Source organism: Crocodylus siamensis, chromosome 1 (genome assembly GCF_052110815.1).
Source record: "Crocodylus siamensis isolate JL-2025a chromosome 1, ASM5211081v1, whole genome shotgun sequence".
Classification (NCBI taxonomy): domain Eukaryota; kingdom Metazoa; phylum Chordata; order Crocodylia; family Crocodylidae; genus Crocodylus; species Crocodylus siamensis.
Window position 1 is genome coordinate 129398181 of NC_143395.1, and position 23379 is coordinate 129421559.

The 23379-nt window shown below is 44.5% G+C and overlaps 1 long non-coding RNA gene across 1 annotated transcript; it reads left to right on the plus strand.

Annotated features, from left to right (window-relative positions):
• The first annotated feature begins 18304 nt into the window (after window positions 1-18304).
• LOC149873322 (uncharacterized) lies at window positions 18305-22495 on the plus strand. Its single transcript, XR_016439851.1, has 3 exons — window positions 18305-18526; window positions 21764-21847; window positions 22360-22495. It is a non-coding gene; the product is annotated as an uncharacterized LOC149873322 (long non-coding RNA).
• The last annotated feature ends 884 nt before the right edge of the window (window positions 22496-23379 follow it).

A 23379-nucleotide genomic window follows, 5' to 3' on the forward strand; every position in this document is an offset into this window, starting at 1 on the left:
GCAAATCTTTTGTGGGGAGAAGCAGCTCATACTGGCTAAAAGAGAGTCCTTTTCCTAGCAGTGCTTAAATCACTTGGGGACCCAGGATAAGCTGAAACAGCCAAGGGATAATATAACTGCACCTACACTGGAGCTTTACCCAGTTTAAATATGTTGCAACACCTCCCCCTGTGCCAAGCCTCCTGATCTCAACTGACCAGCAGTTCACAATATTTTTCCAGAAGTGAACTGAAATGTCCCCACCCAGGTCCTAACAGGCTAGGGGAAGAATTTGGCTGCTGCTGCTGCTGCTGTCATTTCTCCCCATTGCCTGACTGCAGGATGGCCTAGATGAAGTCCCCTGCTCCCTGACCATGGCACAGCATGGGCAAAGCCCCCTGCAGCCAAATTGTGTTGAAGTCCCCCTGCTCTGCAGCTGTAGATTGCGACCCCTAGAGAACACCAGCAAAAGCTTCCTCCTTATATACAGCCGGTTTGATTTGGCTGACTGCTGTACAAAACCGAATTCATTTGCTCCTCGAGGCTGACGAGTAAGTCTTCATCTCTGTTCCAATTGTAACGTTTACATGAACAGTGGTGCACTTACAGTGAGTTTACCTGCATGTCCACCTATCTTTATCTATGTGTTGTCTTCTTTCTCTTCTTTCTTATGTTGCACCTGTTGGTATGGTATCTGATTGCCTCTTCCAGTGAATGTTTGTTGAGATCTAAGTGGTGCAGCGTCACGTGGCAGTAAGTGGTTCCCATAAAGTGTATTTAGCTCAGATGATTGCCTCCAACACCTTTCTATGCATGTTTCATTAGTGGACCATGCAAATAAAAGGTAATTTCTTTTGCCGACAGCTTATCTGTTATGCAACATAAGCATAGAACACTAAGCAATCAAGGGGAGCACTCGTGTGAATCAGTGCTCACCAACTTCAGTAAGGGTTGCCAAATCTAGCTTTAAATATTATAACTGGAGCTGGCTAGAAAATGATAATTCCATTTTGCAGCAACTGCAAAGATTTCAAATGAGGTTTCAAAGGGTTTTCATTCTTTTGGGAACCATGTCAGGACTTTTCCAGGGTTCTCATGAAATGGAATTGTGCCAAAATACCCATTTTCAGATTGAGATCATATTTTAAATTTGAGTGTTCTGTCTCCCTTTGACTATGACCAGAATCCATTCTGAATCTCAGACACCTTCCCATTGAATGCCTTTTTTAATTCTTTGTGTTTACATGAAACATTTGCGCTTCAATGAAAACGTGTATTTAGAAGGAAAAAAACCTGTTTTTTCACAAGTGTTCAGACCAGTTCTAATTATAACCAACAAGATTTAAAGGAATGTCAAGCCTGCCTGAGGTGGCTTGTATCTACTTGCCATTGTGAGAGAGACGGTTCTGGACTTCAGAAATTAGGTCTAGGTCTGCATTTTAAATTTGTTGCAAAACTTGGTAGAGATCAGCTCCGGGAATGAATGAATTTATTCCCCAAATACATGCAGAATATACAACTTTATAATGACGGAATAACTAGTCATAATTTTTGCTGCCAAAAGTTAAATGTATGCATACCCATTTGCCCACAGAAACATTGATCAGGGTGTAATTAGAATTCAGATTGCTCCTGCAATTTACAAAGGTCATTTTAGATGGGGAAGAGATTGAGGGTGTTGTTGTTAATCGAAGAGAGGATATTTAGCAAGTTCTTTCAACAATAAACAGAATGCAAATAACATTAGCACTGCTGTCACCCAGGTAGCCCAAAAGTGCTTTTAAAATATCTCGGGGGTGTTGGTTGTAGCCGTGTTGGTCTAATACCAACAAGGTTATTTCGGTTAATGTGATAACTTTGATTAGACCGACTGAATAGCTGAAAAAAAATTGTCCTTGGCAAGCTTTCAGGAACAGGTGCCCTTCTTCAGGCATAGGGAGAGTCAAAATGAAAATATTTATTGTGTTGCTTAATTTTTGACTTACTGTCCTCCCTGGCTCTGCTAGGGCTGCATAGTGGTCATCAGTGTCGCAATGCAAATTCCCACCAGTGCCAAGGATCATGACAATGTTGTACCTCTCTCATTTACATTACGTCTTGTTTATGAAACCAGGTGAAATGGCTCTATGCATAATGTGTGTGTAGGGTGGACGAGTTCAAATTACAAGGAATTTCCAGGTGTTTCTTTCTCCCTGCTGCCCCATAGAATCAAAAACCACCCTTCTGTCCTAGTCCTTCTCCTCCCCTCTGCATTGCTTAAAAAACCCAAGAGCGTATCACTTCTAGTGGGATTTTGAAACCCAACCCAAGCAGAGGTGCCAGATTCCAGCAAAACAGCTGCTGTGTGCTGTCAGATCCACACACTACAATGATTTGTACAGCCTATTGCTGCACCAGCAATAGTCATTTGTTTAAAAAATAAAGAGACAGATAAATCCAACTCTTCTCCATCTCCTAGCAAGCTACTATTATCCATGTGCCTCTTTTAAAAAATGGTTTGCTCGGGAATGCATTAGAGCTAAATTATCATTTATGTTTGTCACAGGGGTTGCTAATGTGTAATGAGATTTTAGAGTTAATGTTTTGTACAAAGCACTTAGCAGTGCAGGGATGAAATTGGTTCAGGATTCTGATGTGGTGTTTTAATTAAAGATAGTTTCCAATCAGGGCCAAGCAAACTGCTTGTCAGAAGATTTTGTACCTATCAGCCGATATACCAATGCAGTCCTGGTCTCGCTTTCTGCTTCTGGGTTCCATTGAGGGAATTAGATGAGGAAGCCTCTGTGACATAAATGCAGTGTGGCCTTGCTCAGCTGGACATCCCTTAAAGGAGACGGACTATTTGGTTCTGTGAAAAGTCTGCCTGGCCAGCAAAGGTCTCATACACCACTGTGTTATTCCAGTCTTTTACTGGTGTGATCCCCTCTGAACTGTGTCTACATACAGTACGGTGTAACCATACTAACAGCAGCAGCGAGCCAAGCCCTGTGGTTATAATGTTGAGCCCTGACTCTCCACCATACAAGCCTGCTCTCTGACTCCAAACTGCAGTTCTCTCCTCTCTTTTCCCATCAGGGTGAAATAAATGGAGAAGTGAAAAAAAGAGGGGATGAATTTGCAAGCAAACATCCCTAAAATCCATAGTCAGAGGAGGGGTTGGTACCAGGGCTTCTTGCATAAAGTTACTGCAATTTACTTATCTTGCAGTTGATAGCATGACATTGTGGAGTAGACATGGCTGAGCTGGATACATCTCTTCTGTTACTACTCTTATATACATCTGAATGGCTCTCTCTTTGATTAAAAAGGCATTAATCACATTTACTGTCCAGCACAGTGATCTGACAGTTCATATTCAAGGCTGTCATTGTTTCCAATCAATGCGTGGAAATACTGTCTTCTTATACCATTGCTGAGCACATGGAATGATACATACTAGAACTCCTTTAGGCCTTTGGATTTTCATGGCTGCAGTGACATCATAACCTGGTGCAGAGAGGGAGCCTAAAAAAGAAGCAAGCACTCCCAGGTCGGCTTTAACTCATATTCATTTCTACAGTGAATCCATGTAATATTTGAATAATGATAACCTCTTTAGCAGTGTGGTTTGCACTGCACTTGATATGGAATGTAATTGAATCTTTTTTAATTTATGGCTTATTCTTGTTAGGTGTTTGTTTTTTCAGAGAGAAGATTTCATTTTGTATGCAGCCCTCAAGTTTTGTAATCCTCATACTTTCATATCTATATGTGTATTTTCTTTTATGGGTTTGTTCATGTTATTGTTTCATGTGCAGTTTAGAGGTTGCTGTTCAGCAAATGGGTTATTTTCACAGGGTTAATTTTACCATTAGTTATTCTTTTGGTGAACTCTGAAGTACTATGCAAGAATTCACCTGCGCTTTGTAAAGGGACTTTGGGGATTAGAGTAAAGAGGTGAAAGTGAATCACGCAGAAATAAATTTGGTATAGAGCCAGCTGTGCTGTCTGTTGGGTGTATGGATATTCTGAAGACTGCAACATTTGCTCTGCTTTTATTCTTAAACTTTGTCTCACATCACAGGTACTCAGGGAATTATAAGGATGGAAGGAGGCCAGGAAACCTATTCAGGTCAGTCCCTCAATGAAACAACATTATACAGTGTAACTATAGCATATACTATATATATATATATATATATATATATATATATATATTTTAGTACCTCCAACCGAGCTGGCGGTTTATCCATCTTGATTGGACAACTCCATCTTGGCAAACTGCTTAATGCATACTGTTTACCTTTTTAACCATGGAGAAGTACCAGAAAGTCTGAGAGGTTCTGTATTGCCAACTCCGAGTATTTAACCATCATGAGTCAGGCCTTCAAAATCATGAGATTATCTAAAAAAATGAGATTAAAAGCAATGATTTTTGCATTCTTTCTATTCGCCATATGGTTTCTGAGCCTTTAGGGTGAACTTGTGACACATTTCAAATGTTTCTCCACAACTATTGGCTAGAAATGACTTCTGAACTTCTCACCTGATCACAGTATTCCAAGAATTGGGGCTTTATGATAATCGATGTGTCTCATGGACTCTGAGAGATTTGGCAGCTCTGTAGATCCAGCTTTACAACTCTCCCTTCAGCTTTCATGTGCCTCTGAGACCCTGTTTATGCTCAATGGAATAGACGGATGCCATCAGCTAGCCCCTCCATATGGGGTCAACAGAGTAGCTGTGAAGACTGAGGTGAAAAAGGCATCAAGCACTTCAGCCTTTTCCACATCAATCCCCATTCAGTAAGGAACCCACGCTTTCCCCGATCTTCCTCTTGTGGCTTCCACACTTGTAGAAACCCTTCTTGTTACTCTTCATGTTCCTTGCTAGCTGCAACTCCAACTGTGGTTTGGCCTTCCTGATTTCATCCCTTCATGCCAGAGCAATACTCTTATATTCCACCCTGTGGCAGAGTATCTTCGGTGACTGCCACTTTAAGGTTTGAGAGCAAGCAGCAGGGCAGCCTGCAGGTGTTGTCTAGACCTAATCAGGGTCACATGACCCTGGGAGGGCCCTGGGATTGGAGGAGGGGGCGGAGCAGCCTCCATTTTAACCCAGGCCCTCAGAACTGGGGTAGCAGTTTGCTGTACCAGCTGATGAGGCAACATCTGGCTGAGCTTGGAATATCTTGGCGGGAAGGGCAGGAGCTATGGGGATGGTAAGTTTGCATTTTTGTAAGCTTCCTTTTTGTGTTTTAGCTTCCCTGAAGAGTTCCCTGCTAAGCCAAGCTGGTCTTCTGCCATACTTGCTAGTCTTTCTGTGCATTGGGATGGTTCATTTCTGTGCCCTCAGTAAACTTTCTTTAAAATACAACCAGCATTCCTGGACTACTTACCCCCTAAAATGGGTCTCCCAGGGGAATCATACCCATTAGTTCCCCGAGTAAGTCAAAGTCTGCTTTTCTGAAGTCCATGTCCTTACTCTGCTGCTCTCCTTCCTTCCTTTCTTTCTTCAGGATCCTGAATTAAGTCATTCTGTGGTCCCTGCTACCCAAGTAGCCATCCACTACTGCATTCCCCACCAGTTCTACCCTGTTTGTGAGTAGCAGGTCAAGAAGATCATGGGCCCTAGTTGGCCTCTCCAACACTTGAACCAGGAATTTGTCCCCAACACTCTTCAAAAACTTCCTGGATTGCCTGTGCAATCTTAAATCATCTTTTTGCTTTTAAATGAAAGTAACCTGGGTTTCAAAGGAGTGGGGTAGCAACAGCTTCCACTGCCACCATTCCTATTTTGGTGCCCAAAGGTAGACTTTGGAGGCAAATTGCAGACATCTCTGTGGAAAGGCTTGGCCCATGTGGCTAGTATTGATGATTGGGTGTAGCAGCATAATGAAAAGGAGGGTGACCAGGACACCAGCCTCAGGTGCTGACCCTGGAGGTGGGGAGGGGTGTAAAAATAGCAGCAGCTACCACCCAGGGCAATCCAGGGTCTACCTCTGGTTGGGAGCATGAGCCCTCCTGCAGTCACAGGTGCAGCTACTATTTTAAAACCTTTTTTGTGATGCTCCAGGCCCATTGGAAGAGAAGACCATCGCTGTGAACTGCACTCAGAAGCTAGGTGGGAAAAGAATGGGTGAGGCACTCTGAGTTTCATCCTAACCATTGCTGGGTTAATTGGAGCAGCAAAGGCTGAGAGAACTGTGATATGGAGGATGTTATCTGGTTGCAGGAAAGGCTGAACTGTGCATGTGTGTGCGCATGTGTCTAGGAATTGCTTTCATGAAAGGGGAAGTTTTTGAGACTCTCCAGCTGCCTATACACGTGCTGGCTTGCATTCTAATTAGAACGCAGAGGTGCAGATTTGATTTAATCGAGTGAGCTCTGCATTCTAATTAGAAAGCTCCAGTGATGTCAGACCATCACGTGTATTAACTTCCCCCCCATTTCAAAATGGCCATGGGAGTGCTTTAACTAAAACTCATTGAAAGAGCTTTAGTTAAAGCTTCCTATGGCCATTCTGAAGTGCAGGGGGGAGGGTGGGAGGGAAGGGGGTTGGCTTAATACGCACAACAGTGAGCTGTTTCAATTAGAGCAGCTTTCCAGGAACCTCTTTAATTAAAATGCCCTCCTCTCCCCACTTCTCAGCATGTGTCTGGGCAGCCTCCATTTCTACTTGGGTCCTGAAACAAGGGCACTTGTTAGACAAGGTTTTAGGCACAAGCTCTTAGCTATGCAGTTAGTCTGGTAAAAGGTATCATCAAAAAAACCTTGCTTCTTGCATAGATCCTAAAGTTGACAGACACAGTTTGGTTCAGTTGCCTTCTGTCATCCCAAGGCAACGAGAAGCTGTTTTTTACCTAGTGCTCATGTCTCAGAGAATAAGTGAAGGCAGCTCTTGACAGAGAAAAGTGACCCCTCCTGAGCAACACACTCTTTGCAGATTCACATTTCAAAACAGCAAAAGGCCTGCAGCTGTTCGGATGGAGCACAAGTAGTGGATCCCCACTTCCCCCAGGAGTTAGTTACGCTTGTAGGCAGCTGGAGCATCAGAATTGCCATTCGTCCCCTGTGGAGTATGATGCCAGCTTCTGCTTTGGCCTGGCACAGTGATACATTAGCTCTGTGAGAATGGGTAAGACTAGCATGGCACCCAATCACTGCTGCCTTACCTTTGCATGTAATCCCACTGAAGCCAAGGAGGTCTTATGCAAGCCAAAGGCTGAGAGAATTTGACTTTAAATATTTTTTGAGAGAGCAAACAATACATCTAATGCTGGCTGGGCATGAAGGGATTGTTTTCCATATGCCCCTAAGCCTTCTCAGGACCTAAGTTTAATTTAATTTACCATTAAAATTGTTATAATAGATAATGCAACCTTCATACCAAAGCACACAAGACAGCTTTCCTAGCTGATAATCTAAGCAGAGATATTACAAAAAAAATGGAAATGTAAAGTTTGACTCTGCTAGTGTATTCCAGGCCAGCCCTGAGCTTGCATGCTCCAGAGATGGAAATACAATATACTGGGGCAGCTATCTGCAGCTGCTCTTGAGATGATAGGTTCTGGTGGGCACTTGCTGGGAGCTACCCTGGGGCATCTTCACTGGCATATTTCTAGGTTTGGAGCATGCAGGCAGGATGTGCCTTGGGCCATCCCGGCTGAAGAAGGAGCTCACCACAGTGTAGACATGGAGTGATATAGATGCTGCCAGGTACTTAGCACTCCTAAATATTAGGCCAGTGATCATGATGTCTTCTAAAGTAGTTGGCAGTGACTGTGTGGGTCCAGGTAGCCCAGGAACTTCCAGCAGACGCCATCCTCTGAGCCTACTGGGCATGCAGTTCTTCTCATCTTCTGAGCTAGATTCCCAGTGGTTTGTCATTTGGCCTAAGGCTTTTGCTCATCCCATCAGGCAGAAATATTCTTAGACATTGGCTCTTTAATGCTCGGACTTTGGCCTTTTGGAATTTGGGGGGGGTACTTTACTTTTTACTTTTTTTTACTTGAAGAGCCAAGTCAGCTCTTCTAGTCTCGGTGCTTTGGACCTTTCTTTGAGGCGTTAGTGCTTTGTCTCTGCACTCGCATGCTTTAGTGTGTCGGCTGCACTTTGGCAGCCTCTCTTCTGTGCTTGACACCACCATTTTGAGGTGAAGTGTGCTGTTACTTGGAGTTTTGTGTAGACTTTGGCCTCACTGGTACACAGCTTCTTCCTTTGAAAAATGTTACACTTTCTTGCTCTTTTCGGCAGGAGCCTTTGTCTTCCAGCCACAGACTGATGGAGAGGAAAGGCCAGTGGGACATCCTCACTATTGCAGCTGCTGATGCCAGCACATCTTGGACTCCCACTACAAAGTACAGGCAGAAAACACTGAATTCTCCATGGATCTCTAGTCAGTGTCTCTGAGGATTGCAGAAGTTAATGATTGTGGGGGGGGAGGGGAATAAGGAACAGCTTCTGATACTGCGGTGTAGGCATTTGATGTTCCTTTTATTTACAGGCTTTCAAGTAGGATGTGCTGCTGTATTTCCAAATTCTGTATCCCTCTGGAATTATGGCTTTGTTGCCCATGGTGTAGGAGAGTCCTTGCTGGCAACTGAGACTGATCTTGGTTTGCAGTCCATTATTTTGGCCCGGGGTAGCGAATATAACTTCCAAGTGCAGGGAGTCATTCACTCCCTAACTGATCAATAACCAAACTGATTGTAGAGCAACTGCTTTTTCTTCCTGCTACCGCTCCCCATTGCTTGCTTTAGTTCTTCCGTTTTTAAGCACATAAAGACATCTGCATCTGTCAGTCTCTGACAGCTGTGTCCCCATCCTGCTGGTATTTTTCTTTTGTTGTTTTACGCAGACGTTTTCAAGTGGCCATGTCTCAAATTTCCGGCAAAATGAATAACGTCAATGGAACTTGCAAATCTGTTTCCCTCTGAACAGAAAGGGAGAATGGAGTGATACAGGAAGAGAGACTTGGGGTGCTGGACACATCTTTATTGCAATTAGACTGAAATAAACACAGTAGCTTCTTTTGGCTTTTTTTCTTCTTTCATGGGTAGGGTTCTCTTTCCTGTAAAGAACTTGATTGTCCTTGAGACTTTTTTGGGTTAGATTTTTCTATTGCCCAGTAGTTTAAAGTCAATAAACTTATCTCTCTACCTCCTCATTAGCCCGGGTTCTGCCAAGCCTCTATGTATAGTTAAATGACAGCACTGGTCTGCCAAACTAGAATGTGAGAACTGGGTGGCACCCATTGAATTTGTCAGGGGTCAGGCTTAAAACAAACAAGAGGAAGTACTTTTTTACTCAGTACATAGTCAGTTTGTGAAAGTCATTACCACAGCAGATTGCAGTGGCAGCTAATATAATCAGGGTCAAAAAGGGATTAGACAAATTAATGGAAGACAGGTCCATTGGGAGCAATTAGACAGAACAGTCAGGGATGTATTACTTGACATCCTTAAGCCAATGATAGTGGGTTCTAGGCATTCCCTGCTCATGTGCTTTCCCTCTAAAGCAGGGGTGTCAAACTCATCTTGCACCCCGGGCCAGATTTGGACTGAGAGGCTGCTTGTGGGCCAGATCCAGCCTGGAGTATGTGGCGGCAGCAGCAGCAGTAAGGCAGGCAGTAGCAGCAGCTCCAGACTTTGGTGTTGATGGTAGTAGTGACTTTAGCATGGAGCAGTGACAGGGCCAGCTGCTGAGAATCTGGGGCTGTAGCAATGTCAACAGGCATTGTGGCTGTATGAGCCCTTGCTTGCCTTCCGGCTCCCAATTGCCATGTCCACAAGTGCCCAATGGCCTAGGATTCTGCAGCAGCCAACACCTGCAAACTTCTGGTGGCCTGCCAGTAGCCAGTAGGCCAGATTGAGCCATTCCACTGCCATACGTTGATACCTGTACTCTAAATCATTTCCTACTTGCCATTGTTGGAGACAAGCTGATTTAATCACACTATGATAGTAGACCTAGGCCCACCAGGAACTACAAGCCCTGCTCATTGGTTAGAAGAAGGCCACTAAATGTCTAACAACTAAACTATTAGGATGATAAAGCAGGAATGGAAGTGCAGGTTATAGGTTAATAACTAGAGTGTCAAGGGATTGTTGGAGATGGGTTACTGGGCTAGATAGGCTATCAGGGTCTACAGAGGAGTTTGGCCTAGTGGTTAGGGCTAGGGGTATTACCAATGTCTGTTGTCAGGGGACAAGCCAAAGTCAAACTGGAGTTTGGAAGTTCTTTGGGACTGGACACATGTGCAGAAACAGGCACTTTGGAAGTCACATGGGTAAGAGCTACTCAGAATGAAGTCAGTTCATTGCACAGCAGGGGCTAGGTGCTCCAAGGGCTCCTTAAAACCAGACCTAGAACAAATCAGCAGGCTGAGGCTCGGCTGGCCCTCCTTAGGGGGGTGACCTAGTTGCTTGGCTGTGGTGTAGAGGCCTACCATGAACTACAGGTCTGACCCAGTGTCTTACTCATTATGTTCTTATGTTCTCTAGAGCCACAATGAACAGGTCCTCCACTATGATCCACTGCAGAATGATACCTCCTGGGTTAATTTTCATTCTACAGAGAGAAAGGACTTGGTAGTGTATTGCTTTAAAAGGGGCCCCTATCATAAACAATGCGTGCCCACAGATGCTGGGGGGGACATGGTGACCTCCTGCAGGTGGTGGTGGCGGTGGCAAGCAGGGAGCTCCTGCAGGCAGCCGCAGCAGTGTTGGTGGCGGGGTGGCAAGCGCCAAATACCACCAGCAGCGATTAGGGACCACCTGCAGATGCCGCCGGCAGTGTTGGTGGTGAGGGTGGGTGGTAAGCGGTGACCGCCTGCAGGCGCTGCTAGTAGCATCAGTGGCGTTTGTCAGGGGCTGCACCACCAATCTCAGGGGGTGCACATGCACCCGTGTGCACCCCCTATGCATCACCAATGGCCCCTATGACATGAATGTCACTACACTCTACATAAATAAATACTGGTTCTGAGAGTATGGCCTCTTTCTTCCACAGGCCTAGATCTGCACCTGCGTTTAATTAAGTCTGCAGGCAGAACTGCTGAACAGAAGCATGTTTCTGAGCAGCTACAGCATGCTCTCTGGAAGCTGGTTAAATCACTATTTTCATAGATTTCATAGATTTTTCATAGACATTAGGGCTGGAAGGGACCTCGGGAGATCATCGAGTCCAACCCCCTGCCCAAAGGGCAGGAAGTCAGCTGGGGTCATAGGATCCCAGCAAGATAAGAATCCAATTTACTCTTGAAGGTGTTCAATGTAGGTGCTTGAACCACCTCCGCTGGCAGACTGTTCCAGATCTTGGGGGCTCGGACAGTAAAGAAATTCTTCCTTATGTCCAGCCTGAAACGGTCTTGCAGGAGTTTGTGACAGTTTGACCTCGTCATCCCTTGGGGCGCTCTGGTGAACAGACGTTCCCCCAGATCCTGGTGGTCACCCCTGATAAACTTATAGGTGGCCATCAGATCACCCCTGAGCCTGTGCTTTTCCAGGCTAAAGAGTCCCATGGCTCTCAGCCTGTCATCGTAAGATCTGTTTTCCTGACCTCTGATCATGTGCATGGCTCTTCTCTGGACTCTCTCAAGCTTCTCCACATCCTTTTTGAATTGTGGAGCCCAAAACTGGACGCAGTACTCCAGCTGCAGCCCCACTAAGGCCGAGTACAAGGGGAGAATGACGTCCCAGGATTTGCTCGAGAAGCATCTATGGATGCACGCCAGCATTTTGGTCACTTGCATGCCAGCATTTTGATCTCTTTCACTCCTCAGAAGCCTTCTCTTTGTTTAATGGAAGTTAAGCATTTGTTAAATCCAGTGGGTGCTTGGTGGATCTTTGATGCATAGCAAAAGCCCAAGTTATTTTTCCTTTTTGCTTCTTTATTTTATGTATCCTGTTATGAGAACTTAACGCGCTGAATATTACAATGAATTGTAACACAACCTCTTGTTCTCCAGTGCTCTCCAGTTGCCCAGTGCACTTGCAATGGAACGGTGTGTATTGTCGCAGGACATTTGTTTCCTTTTTGCACAAGCCGCCTCCTTCTGAAAACCCATAAACTCACAACTGCTCCCATACTAGACAGAGAGGATTGGCTGAATGTTCATGTGCGCTTTATTATGAGAAATGGTCCGTCTCCTCCTGCAGATATGCTGCAACATACACATATTGTCTGCAGAAACAACAGTGGGATGCAGGGAGAGATTAGCTGTGAGTAGGAGGATGAGGATAAGGGAATGCAGGTCAGGGGAAAAAGAGTGCTTTAAAACAATATCAGAATGTAATCAAGGTTGTTACCCTGTCTTAAAAAGGAGATGAAATCAGCTCTTTTCACACAGGCCTGACTCCCACAGGTCCTTTGCAATGCTAGTGACTTCCCTGTCTCTTGGACCAGTGGAATACAATGCAGTGAGGTATGAGGGACAGTGTTACTGTATGACCTCTCTGTCTTTCAGCTATCAAATCACAGTCAGAAGCCTCTACTTGGTGAGACTTAAAATAAACAGGAGAAAAAATCTTGTAGGTCCCTGGCAGCCAACCAGAGCAGCTTCAGAGTGGGTTTTAAGTACTGCATATTTGTCACTGACTTTGCAAGCACCATTGGCCTTACCCCTAATCTTTCTCATTTGCTCATGCTGTGCATGCACAGGCAGCGAGAGATAATAATGGGCTTGCAGTTGTACTTGGTGTTCCAATAACAAACGGCAGGATCCTCACATAAATCGTTTGAACATGTAATACTGCTCTTATTTCTTAACGATAAGGGCTTAGGAACTGTGGCTTACCAAAACGGAAGGAACAAACCAAATGTTATCTTGTTCCCTTTTTTTGGCTTTTGCCAAAAATAAACCCCACAGCTGAACAACAAGGTGCCGTGGTGATGTTTCTTAAAGGCAGAGGAAGTATATATGTTTCAGAACTTCCACCCACAGCATCTGACTTTGGTTCTGATTTTTTTTTCTCTCCCTAATCAGCCCACGTGGTTCAAGTTTTCTGAGGCAACCTGGCTTCCTGGGTGAGACTGAGAAAGTGCTCTGCAGGCCTGCTGAAGGCACGTGGGTGAGAGTTCAAGTTGAGCGGAGCTGGTGGGGGAATTCACTTTTGGATGCTATTTCTCAAGTCAAGAGTTCTAGAACTTGTCCAACTTGTCCCGAGTGCCTCCTTCATCAATTATAAATCTGTATTCCATGTTTACAAAGGTTTCTTGTTTATCATGAAATATTTATCTCTATGCTCTGCATCTGCTGCTCAGACCGGCAATGTCATCTATTGTTTACTCCAAGGAAATGAAATTCTAAAGCAACCTTTGGGTAAGGCGGCACAGCAGTTTTAGGTGGCCAGTCTTGGGAGCAACACGGCGCGTGCGTGATCACCAGCAGATGAGGTGCTTAGCCTGATGTCTCTTGCTTGAACTGATGTAGGCAGTACAATACATTTTAATTTGAAAGCTTCCCAGCCTTGGAGGAATCTCCTTTATCATGTATTGGCTAGATTTATTTTTGGAGGTGGTGGAGAAATGCAATTGGTTTAGAAAATTAGTCTAAGGTGCATATAAATACATTGCATTTTTAAAACCTCTTCTGGAAAATGGAATTACAGTGACCTTCGAGGGAGAGGAGTCTGAGTTGCAATAACTGTGCATTACCTAAAGGTGCTTTGCAACAGTCCTAGAATAGGAACTTGTGCGCTCTAGCTAGTTTCATAATCTCTGGAAGAGAGAATTTAGTAATGTATACATTTGACCCTTTCTGCTTCCTCATAGCCCTCCCACCTCACAGGATGCACACAAAGATTAACATACACACTCATTACCTTTCTCACTGTCCACTGTTATCAGCATATCTGCTGAAACTCTCAGCTGCAAAATGGACGAATGGGCCCCTCCAGATATAATCCTGATGCTGGTTTTTAGTTCAGCCTCAGGGGATGCATGAACTCCAGCCTTTAGGTGGCTAAATTGGAGTCCCACTCTCCAGACATAAGTGTGTTCACAGGACCTATGTGTGGGTGGAAGGGTGTGTAGCTTTGCAATGAAGCCTCTGCACAGCCTCTCTCTTTTTTTGCCTCTTAATTCCAGTAACAGTGTTTTACATTCAGTAAGCACTGGAAATCCCTTTATAATGGTAAGAAAGTGATATTCGCCACCACTTAGCAAGTGGGGAAACTGAGGCCATAAGTCAGGGGTTCTTAACTTTTTTTGTGCCATGGACCCCTTTGACAGTCTGGTGAAGTCTATGGACCCCTTCTCAGAATAATGAGGGTCTGTAGACAGAAAGACTGCGATCACGTGCAATCTAGCAGGGGGTCTAATAACTACCGTAATTTCGGAGTAGTGATGAGTGTAAACGATATTTTGAGATATCTGCAACAACAATAATGTGATACGAAAATATCTGTGATTTCTATTGGTGACAAAGTCACAGGTACTGCTAATACTACTGTGGTTTGCTGCCTACATTCATAATTGAAGGAAATGCTAAATTTCAGTTAGAGGTTAGTGAAAATAAAGATGTAATTTTTTCCCATCCAAGTTCACGAACCCCCTGAAATCTATCCACAGACCCCTTGGGGGTCTGTGGACCCCAGGTTAAGAACCCCTGCCTTAAGTGATTTGGCCTAGGTCTCTCATGATGCAGAGATGTGAACTGACCCCAGGTTTAATGATTTCTAATAGTGAGTTCAATCTATTGCCCTCTCTTAAGCATTGGCTAGCTAAAGACAAGGTGCTGGTAGGAATTTCAGATCAGCAGGAGGGATGGGCAAGGGGGCCAGAGTCTGTCCAGGCAGAAAAAAGGATTAGGGCCTGTGAGACTGTCAACTTCTATTAGGATGAGGCCTTTATCTGTCCCCAGAGATTTCATGACCTCAGACTATAAAAAGGGCTGCATGCAATCCACTTTTCATCAGATGTCTGTTATTGTGGCTCAGTGATGAGTGTCCATATAGTTGATGAGTTTAGAACAAGTAGTTTGGGGTTGGAGTACATTATATAAGAATTGGGGGGAATTTACAGGCATGACCTAGGTAGCCTTTCAGGTGGGAGTGAGGAGACTCAACAAGCAAAATGGGAGTGCCCCTCACAGGCCAGCCAGGAATCACTGTTGGTGGCCATGGAAGCAGTGGTTTGACCTCCATTTCTTCTGGACATATCCCAAAATCTGCCTGCAGTGAGGGAAAGTAAGAGCCAATGTAAATAGAAGGCAAGAGCAGATTTTGGGCGATGAAAAGTGCTGAAAGATACATAGCTAAGACAAGAGATCTATTTTGTTCTTCATGAAAATGCTGTGCCTTCTGACTTGCTTGGTCAACTCTGAAGAAATGCAGGTCTTGAGCGAGGCTACAGGGAGTATACACTTGTCTTCTCTGCAGACACCCATGTCATAAAGTTGGGGGAATTACCTTCTTCAAGAGTGGGTTCATTTTTGGACAAGACATTGTGGGGTAGTGGGGGTAGGGTGAAGATTAAAATAGATTCTCTTTAGCACAGCACAGCACATGAAGGTTCAGGATGTGTGCTTTCTGCCTCAGCTGTTACAATAGGAAGCCGTTAAGGGGATCTACAAGGGAAGACTCAGCAGAAGCAGATGCAATTCAAGTATTGTTTCCACCCAGTTCCAAGAATCTGGCCACTCCCTGTGCACCACCCATAGTGAAAACTACTTCTTGGTTCAATGACAAAAGACTAACTGCTTCCCTAGAGCTGCACTGCTACTATGGTGTGTGATGGCAATCTGAGGTCTCGCTCACATCTCAAACCGATAAATATATGCCTACTGAGGAGCTGGTGTGCATAGCTCTATCATATATTCCAGATGGAAGAGGGGAATTTTGTAGCCCATGCCTGCACAGCACCTGTGCTTGACTGCCTTGCTGTTCTGGAGGAAGAAGAGAAGGTATCCAAGATGGCTAGCCATTTCTGAGACTTTTAAGATTCTTCAGCCAGCCAGAGTTAGGACCATCTCCAGCTTAAATTAGTGAGCCTCAGGGCTATCCTAATTTATACTAGTGACTTATAGCCCCAAAGCCTACTTCAGCAGCCAGAAGTGGCTGAGATAGGTAGTTATACTGATCATGTCTCTCTTCTGGACATGCACTGAGAGCTGAACAGGGAATCCTGTTAAGCCAGCATGACTGTTTTCTAAAGTGGCCATTGTGGGGCTGAGGACCCGTGTCTTATTCATGGATTGTTAGGGGCTGGAAGGGACCTTGCAAGATCATCAGGTCCAGCCCCCCTGCACCAAGCAGGAAAGATAACTGGGGTCAGGTGACCCAGCAAGATGACTGTCCATCTTGAAGATTTCCAGGGTAGGTGATTTCAGCACCTCTGGAGGGAGCTTATTCCACAGTCTAGACACCCTAACTGTGAAAAAGTTTTAAGCCTGAAACAGTCTTCCAGGAGTTTGTGGCCATTACTCCTGGTTTTCACCAAGGGTGCCCTGGTGAAAAGTTGTTCGCTGAGCCCTTGATGTATTCCCCCCAATACAGTGGTAAGCTGCTACTAAGCCCCCTCTCAGCCTTCTCTTTTTTTCAATGTTTTTTCAATCAATTTAATGGTTTCTGCAAAAAATGTGAAATCACAATTTCATTTGTTGATTGTTGGAGGGCAGGCTTGGTGGCCATTATGTTTTCCACACACAACGACTCAATTGTGCTTTTAGTCTTGATGATTTTTATATGAAATTAAGAAACTGAGCAAATATGTAAAGAACAGAAGTAAGTCTGCCTGAGTGGATTGTATGCATTCTCCAGAAGCCAACTTGAAAGGATTCATAGCATCCCCTTCTGGATGGCTGGCAGGGAAACTTGCCTACTTTTAGAAGTGAACTAGTACATCTTAACATTTCCTTTGTGTTTACCATGATGCTTCTGATCCATCTCCATTTTGAGGAGTACCCGAGCTGAAGTAGTAGTCTTGGATTTTGCAATGCGATTCAAGCCTTGGGACTGTGTTCCCATGAGAGCCACCCGGACTTCTACTCCAGGTCCTTGTACCTCACTCATCATCTGCCTACCTTCCAATACTGCAGTAAGCTACTCCTCTTTCATCTGTCAGATTGTCTTTGTTTTCTCCTTCTCTCCTTAAGGGGAGAAGCCTGTGCAGTGGACTGTTTTGTTTCAGATTTTTCTTATGATACACACGTTACTATAAGGATATGTGTAAACTGCAGGAAGAGGCTAAGTCATAGACATATTCCTTTCATTTAGGCTTGAAGGTGTTGAGGATGGCGGTGATGATACAGTTACTGCAAAATGTTCATTCTGCCATTTCGGGCTGGCACTCAAGGAAGCTCTGTTGCAATCTTCTTTGTGAGAAATATTTTCCACTCCTAACATGTTCTGCTGTCTGTGAATGCAAAAGCAATGACATCAAGGATCCTCATCACAGGCCCTGATTTTATTTTGTTTGCATGGCAAATTTTGCTTAAAGGGGAAGGCCCATCATTCCATAGGCAGCAATGCAATAGGCTCATTCATATCCTCTCTCGCAGCTGCACCTGTCTGTCCTCGCCCCAGCTGCTGCAGCTTAGCTTTGCCTCAAAACACATTCTTGTGCTGGGTGCAGTGCCTCTGCTCTAATGGGGATTCTCTTCAGCTACCCACGTCTGTTTTGCATCTGCTGTACATTGCCTTTCTAATCCTCTACCTAAAATTACCACTTGGGATGTGCCACTCTAAGCAAGGGTACAGATCCTTGAGTGGAGTCAGTCAGCATTGCTCTACTGACATCAATAAAGCAATGCTGATTTCCACCATTTGAGGATTCGGTCCACATAGTTCAATGTTTTATCACATGGAAAACCTGTGGAAAAAGATAATGTGTCAGCAACATAGAAATTTTTAAAAAAATTATATAAAAAACAGAAAATTCTGCTAGAGAAGAGCCTTAAAAAATGCACATATTATCATTCAGAACAGAATTGTCAGTAGAGTTTTGTTGGATTTTTTCCAATAAATACATTTCCCAGACTTTTAAGGGACAGCTTTTAGATTAATGAAGATATTACTTGAATTAAAATTTGGTCCATTAAGTCATCAGTTATATTGTCATTGCAACATCATGTGCTTAATGTTAATGACACGCACAAAAAAGGAAATGACACAAGAAAGCTATTTGTTTTATTGTTCTTGGTGGCCTGAGCCAAACGCCTAATGTGATTTACTCTTGAAAGCCAAACTTAAGCCAGAGCTGTCCCAAGAGAGGATGAAGAGTGACATAGTTAAAAGTGATTTGGCAAAGGCAGTGGGCATTGTCCTGTGTGCAAATGCATTGAAAAATCCATATTTCAGTCCCATTCTTATGAGGAGTGGGGTTTCTTTGTTTTTCAGGAAATGAGGAGACTTGGCAGCCCAGAAGCAGACCTCTTCAACTTGCAGAGTCTGTCCTGGAACCTCTTTTCCTGGAGCAGAACCTATGGTTCCTTGTGCTTCTATACACCGAGCTACCTACTCTGAGTCTTGCCCTTTGCGCTGTGGGAGAACTGGTCTGTCCTTCTGGGCTTAGAGGTGGAAACCTGGGAAGTCACTGGAGGACTGTTGGCAGCGCCCATGGAAAAAGTAGGCAGCTGGTCGAACTGAGGGAGAGTGAAACAGAGGCTCTACCCTATAGCTCCAGTAGGGCCAGCTAGCTTGAATTTTCAGCACTGCCAAATTCTGGTAAGGGGGATTTGGATGTAGACAGGACTGAGGCTTGGGCCAATACCTGAGTAAGAGCCTGGCTGAACTCCTCAAGAAAGCCAGGTACTAGGCCTGAGTGAAGCAGCTGGTATTTGCCTTGGATTCGGTTTCAGCTAATTCAGGGGACAGTGATTCAATCTGGTGATTTGAATTGCTGTCCTGAATTGATTCAGCTGAATCACACAGGCCCATCCCCTGCCCACTCCCCCAGTGTGGCAACGGCTTCTCCACCCAGCCCGGCTCCCAGCTCTTTCAAAAAAACAGCCCCGACTCAGTGGGTGCTGCTGGTGTTGGGAGGGGATGATCTCCACTGTCCCTACTCCCCCATGCTGCGTAGGGGGTTCTGCATGAGCCTCCCAACCCCTACCTGCTCCCCCAGCCCCCCATGGCTCCCTTGCCTGCCCCAGTTCCTGGCCCATTAAGGAAGAAAAAATGAAAAAAACCCTGCACTCACCATTTCCTGCCCAGCGGGGGGTGATCCCTGCTGCCCCCCACTGCTCCCTGCCACATGGAGGGCTCTTCCACAAGCCCCCCCAAAGCCCTGAGGCTGCTGCAGGAGCAGTAAGTTCAGGGTTTCTTTTGGTTTTTATTTTCTTAAAGGGCTGGAGCTGGGGCAGGTGAGGCAGCCATGGGGGGGGGGGGCTGGGAGAGCAGGGAGGGGGGTTGGAGGACTCATGGCAGAGACCCCCCCATGCAGTGTGGGGCAGTGGGGAGCAGCTGGGATTGCCCCCCTGGTGGGCAGCACCCAGTGAGTGGGGGTTTTTCTTAAAGGGCCAGGAGCTGGAGCTGGGTGAGGCACCGAATTGGGCTGAATCTCCTCCGAATCCAATCAGCACCCAAAGATTCACACAGCCCTACCAGGCACTTGGTGACAGAGCTTAGGCTCCAATTTATGGAGAAAGTTGGAACATGGTGGTTGGAAGACCAGAGGAACCTCTCCTCCAGTGTATTGTCCACATCCATGTCTAAATCTGACACTCAGATGGTTTGGTCGGAGACACTCAGGCCTGGAACTACTTGCCATCCCTTCCCAAAAGCACCTTCTGTTGCTACCAGAGACGCACAAGGTCCAGAAGGCTGGTTGTCACTTTGAGCAGCCCCAGAATGATTTTTAAAGGCCGCTGTGTAAGGGGTTTGGCGGTGTCTACCAGAAACATCCTCCCTGATGGCAGCTAGAAGGAAGGAAATGTGTACGGGGCTTTGATGACTTACAGGGCCTGGTTCTTCATTATTCTGCTCAAGTTTAAGCGGAGTGAAAATGTAGGTCTCTTTGTGGAAGGGTAGCTCTAGGGATAGGTTATCCCCTCAGCAAGATGAATCTTGGAGCATGTCAGTAGACTATGGGGAACAGGGTTGGTCAGTCCCATCCTCCACAAGACTCATTGGGTCTTCACTGCTGTTTTAAAATGGAAATGGTAGCATTTCCCTACCTCCCCCCGCCCTTTGGTGTTTTGAGGAAAAAAGCGGTAGGGGTTATCAGGGGTTCAGACATTATGGTAAGTAGGAATATGTGTCTATAAAACAGATAGTATAATGAGTGTGGAGCACTTCGACATCCTGAGATGGCATTTGTTCTTGGGGTGCTCAGCAACACAATAGTCGCCCTGTATAAGAAATGCTGTGTGTTGTGGTCCCTGGGGACCCTCCTTTGCCTATTGTAGGAGCACTGGCTTTTGCCACCTGAGCTAAAGAGAAAAATCTCTGTGGACTTTCAGCAGTATATGACCTATGTCACATTGGCAAGCGGGTCTAATTCCAGTGCAGTGGTACATATTAGTCTGCTACAATTACCGTTAATGCAGTGAATGTAATAAGTAGATACTGACTCTTGCATAGATTTATTGATCTGAGAGAATACTATTGGCTGAGATAAAGTGAAGGACAATATTTACCACAATAGATCCTGACATTTATTGAAACAAAAGATCAATATAAGTGTGTCTACATATATTTTGATTATTCTCACTTGAGGTACCTGGAAATCGCTCTACTATAGACATTATTTTTAATTTTTTTTTCTTTTTAACTACTATTCGCAATGGCAGATAAAATCAAAGGCCCATTTAAAACTAATTCTTTCCTTCAAGGAGGTGAATAATAGGTTTTTTTCACTTACTCCTCTGCAGCCAGTCATAATGCACTCATTTTCATATATAATCTGATAAGTTTATTTTAAGCTCAGTTTTTTTCTCTTCTGAGTAGTAGAGAAAGCCATTGGCCTTGATCCCGGAAGTGCTTATATATAACCACAGGCTTGAGTTTGAACTTGTAAGTTAGTCCTTTGGGTGAAATCCTGGTCCTAATGAAATCACTGGCAAAACTCACATTGATTTCAGTGGGACCAGGTATTCACACACTGATTTCAGGGAAACTACCTGCATACTTAAACACATGAACAAGTGTTTGCTGGATCAGAGCTTTCCTGACTAGTAACATGCTTTGTAAAAACAGGATTTCTCCTTCAATGTAACCAATAATCCCTATCTGCAGACACTGTTGTGAAGCCTAAGCAGACACAATTAATTTAAAAATCACAGTTCTGTCTGAACAAAATGTTCAGCTACCTTTCAAATTACAATAACTGAATGAGATTAAAGGAAAAAAAATGTTGCTTTGTGCACAGTTGACAGTACTTTATGTATAGTGGGTTTTGATGTTTCCCCTGTACAATTAGGCAAGGATCACGTTTGGTTTATATGGGTCTCTGTCACAGTAATAGAAAAAAATAACAGAGTAATGGGGAAAAATATGATTGTGAAAGCACAGCAGTTGACCAGGGAACCATTCATCCTTTGAGGAAAAAAAATATATATATATAGAGAGAGAGAGCATTAAAAAACAGATTAGAAGAATATTTAGGATTGACAACTCTGAAGTTAAGAGAGAGTTGGTCAGTGCCTGGGTAAGTATTTTGAGTTTTTTCATCCTCCTCATTCAAAATGGGTCCCTGTGCCTTATTAATGGCAGGCCCTGCAAGTCCTGCACTGAGGATAGAAGGATTAATTTCTCTATGGTGCTTTTATTTTAGTGTTATACTTATTTACAAACATTAATGGACTAATCATCACAACACTGCAGGGAACTGAGGTACTCTTATTATCTTTGTTTTACCTACAGAAAACTGCGGCATAGAGAATGAAGTCAAAATGAAGTATCAGCTAATTCTGGGTTCCCAATTTGAAAAGTACCTGGTTTTTCAGAGTACGTACAATTTATAGCACTCTGTTACCCCCCACCTTTTTTTTTGTTTTTTGAGTCCAACCAGCTAGTAAAATTGAGGTGGTTGAAGGTTGTTCTCAATAAGAGGAAAATGGCTGGTATTTCTTTGATGTAATCCTGTTTGTTTACAAAGAGTGTACAATGTCCCATCTCCCTGAACACAACGGGAGTCGAACAGCAAGAGAAAGTCTTTGCTCACAGATCCAACCTGCTTTCCAGTCAGCCCTTAATCTAAAAGCTCTGTCTCAGAGTTTCGTCTCACTGACACGTTCCAGAGCTTGTTCTTACTGTGTCCTTGGTTTTGCTGCTCCTGATCTCTCTGCTTCCCTGCCCATTTTCCTCTCCTTTACAGACACACAAGCCTTTGCAAAACTATTTCCAGTGAATCATCTTTACCTTGCACAAGCCTCTGTTTTGGAGGTGGCATCAGATGGGGTGGGAGCAACTTGTTTTAGCTATCTGGCTCCATACAATAGCTTATTTATTTCTTGCAGGAAGGCTAACCCATGAAGATATGTCTGTACCACAACGGCTGAGTGCTCAGTTATGCCACTGAGAATACAAGCTTTGTCTATCACCCAGCATTTCAACCCAGAAATGCTGATTTTGATCTAACTTATGACAGCATAAACCAGGAGTCACGCTGTTGGAATTGGCAGAATTACACTGATTCTACTAATGTAAGTGAGAGGGGAAACAAGCTTCAGCAAGGTCTGTCTTGCTCAAGGTCTTACAGGATGTCTGCAATAGAGAGCCTGGAACAGATACCAGAACCCCTGGAGTCCCAGCCCTGAAAGATAAAATTAGATTGGACATTTGGTTATGAATCACTTCTGGATGCAACATGTTAAACAGGAAATAAATATTCCTGCCGCCTTAAAGGGCATTTTAGCGGGAGGGCCTAGGATAGCCTTGGCACTGCAGAAAGGAGGCTCCTGTCTTTGTTGTGAGCATCCCATGTATATAATCCCCCACCTCTGGGGTGTGTCCTGGGGGAGTGGGGGTTAATCACTGCCCATAGGCTGCTCAAGTTACACAGTGGGCACATCTACACCTGCAATAAGGCACTTTTTCTAATGTGCATTAAATTTAGTGTGTCTATACATGTGCTCCAGGAGTAGGGTGGGGATGCTTTAATTAGAGCTGCTGTAATTAAAGTGCCCAGAGCATCTCGTGTAACAGCGTCCCCGTGCTTCAAAATGGTGGTGGTCAAAAGGTTGACGAACAAGGTTTAGATAAAGTGCCCCTGCCATCATTTTGAAGTACAGGGACACTGATACATGAGATGTGGGAAGCTGTTGGAGCATGGTAATTACCACACTCCAGCAGACTCAATTAGTCGAGCCTGCTCTGATGCCCTGGAATTACAGCACATTGGAGCAGCTTCCTTGCTCACGTATAGGTACCCTGAGGTACTAAACAAACGCATGTTAGGTTGCCTTAATGCGCAGTAATGAATGCACATGGTTTTTAAGTGATGCTTAATGCGTAATAGGCTATTTTAGCATTAGCAT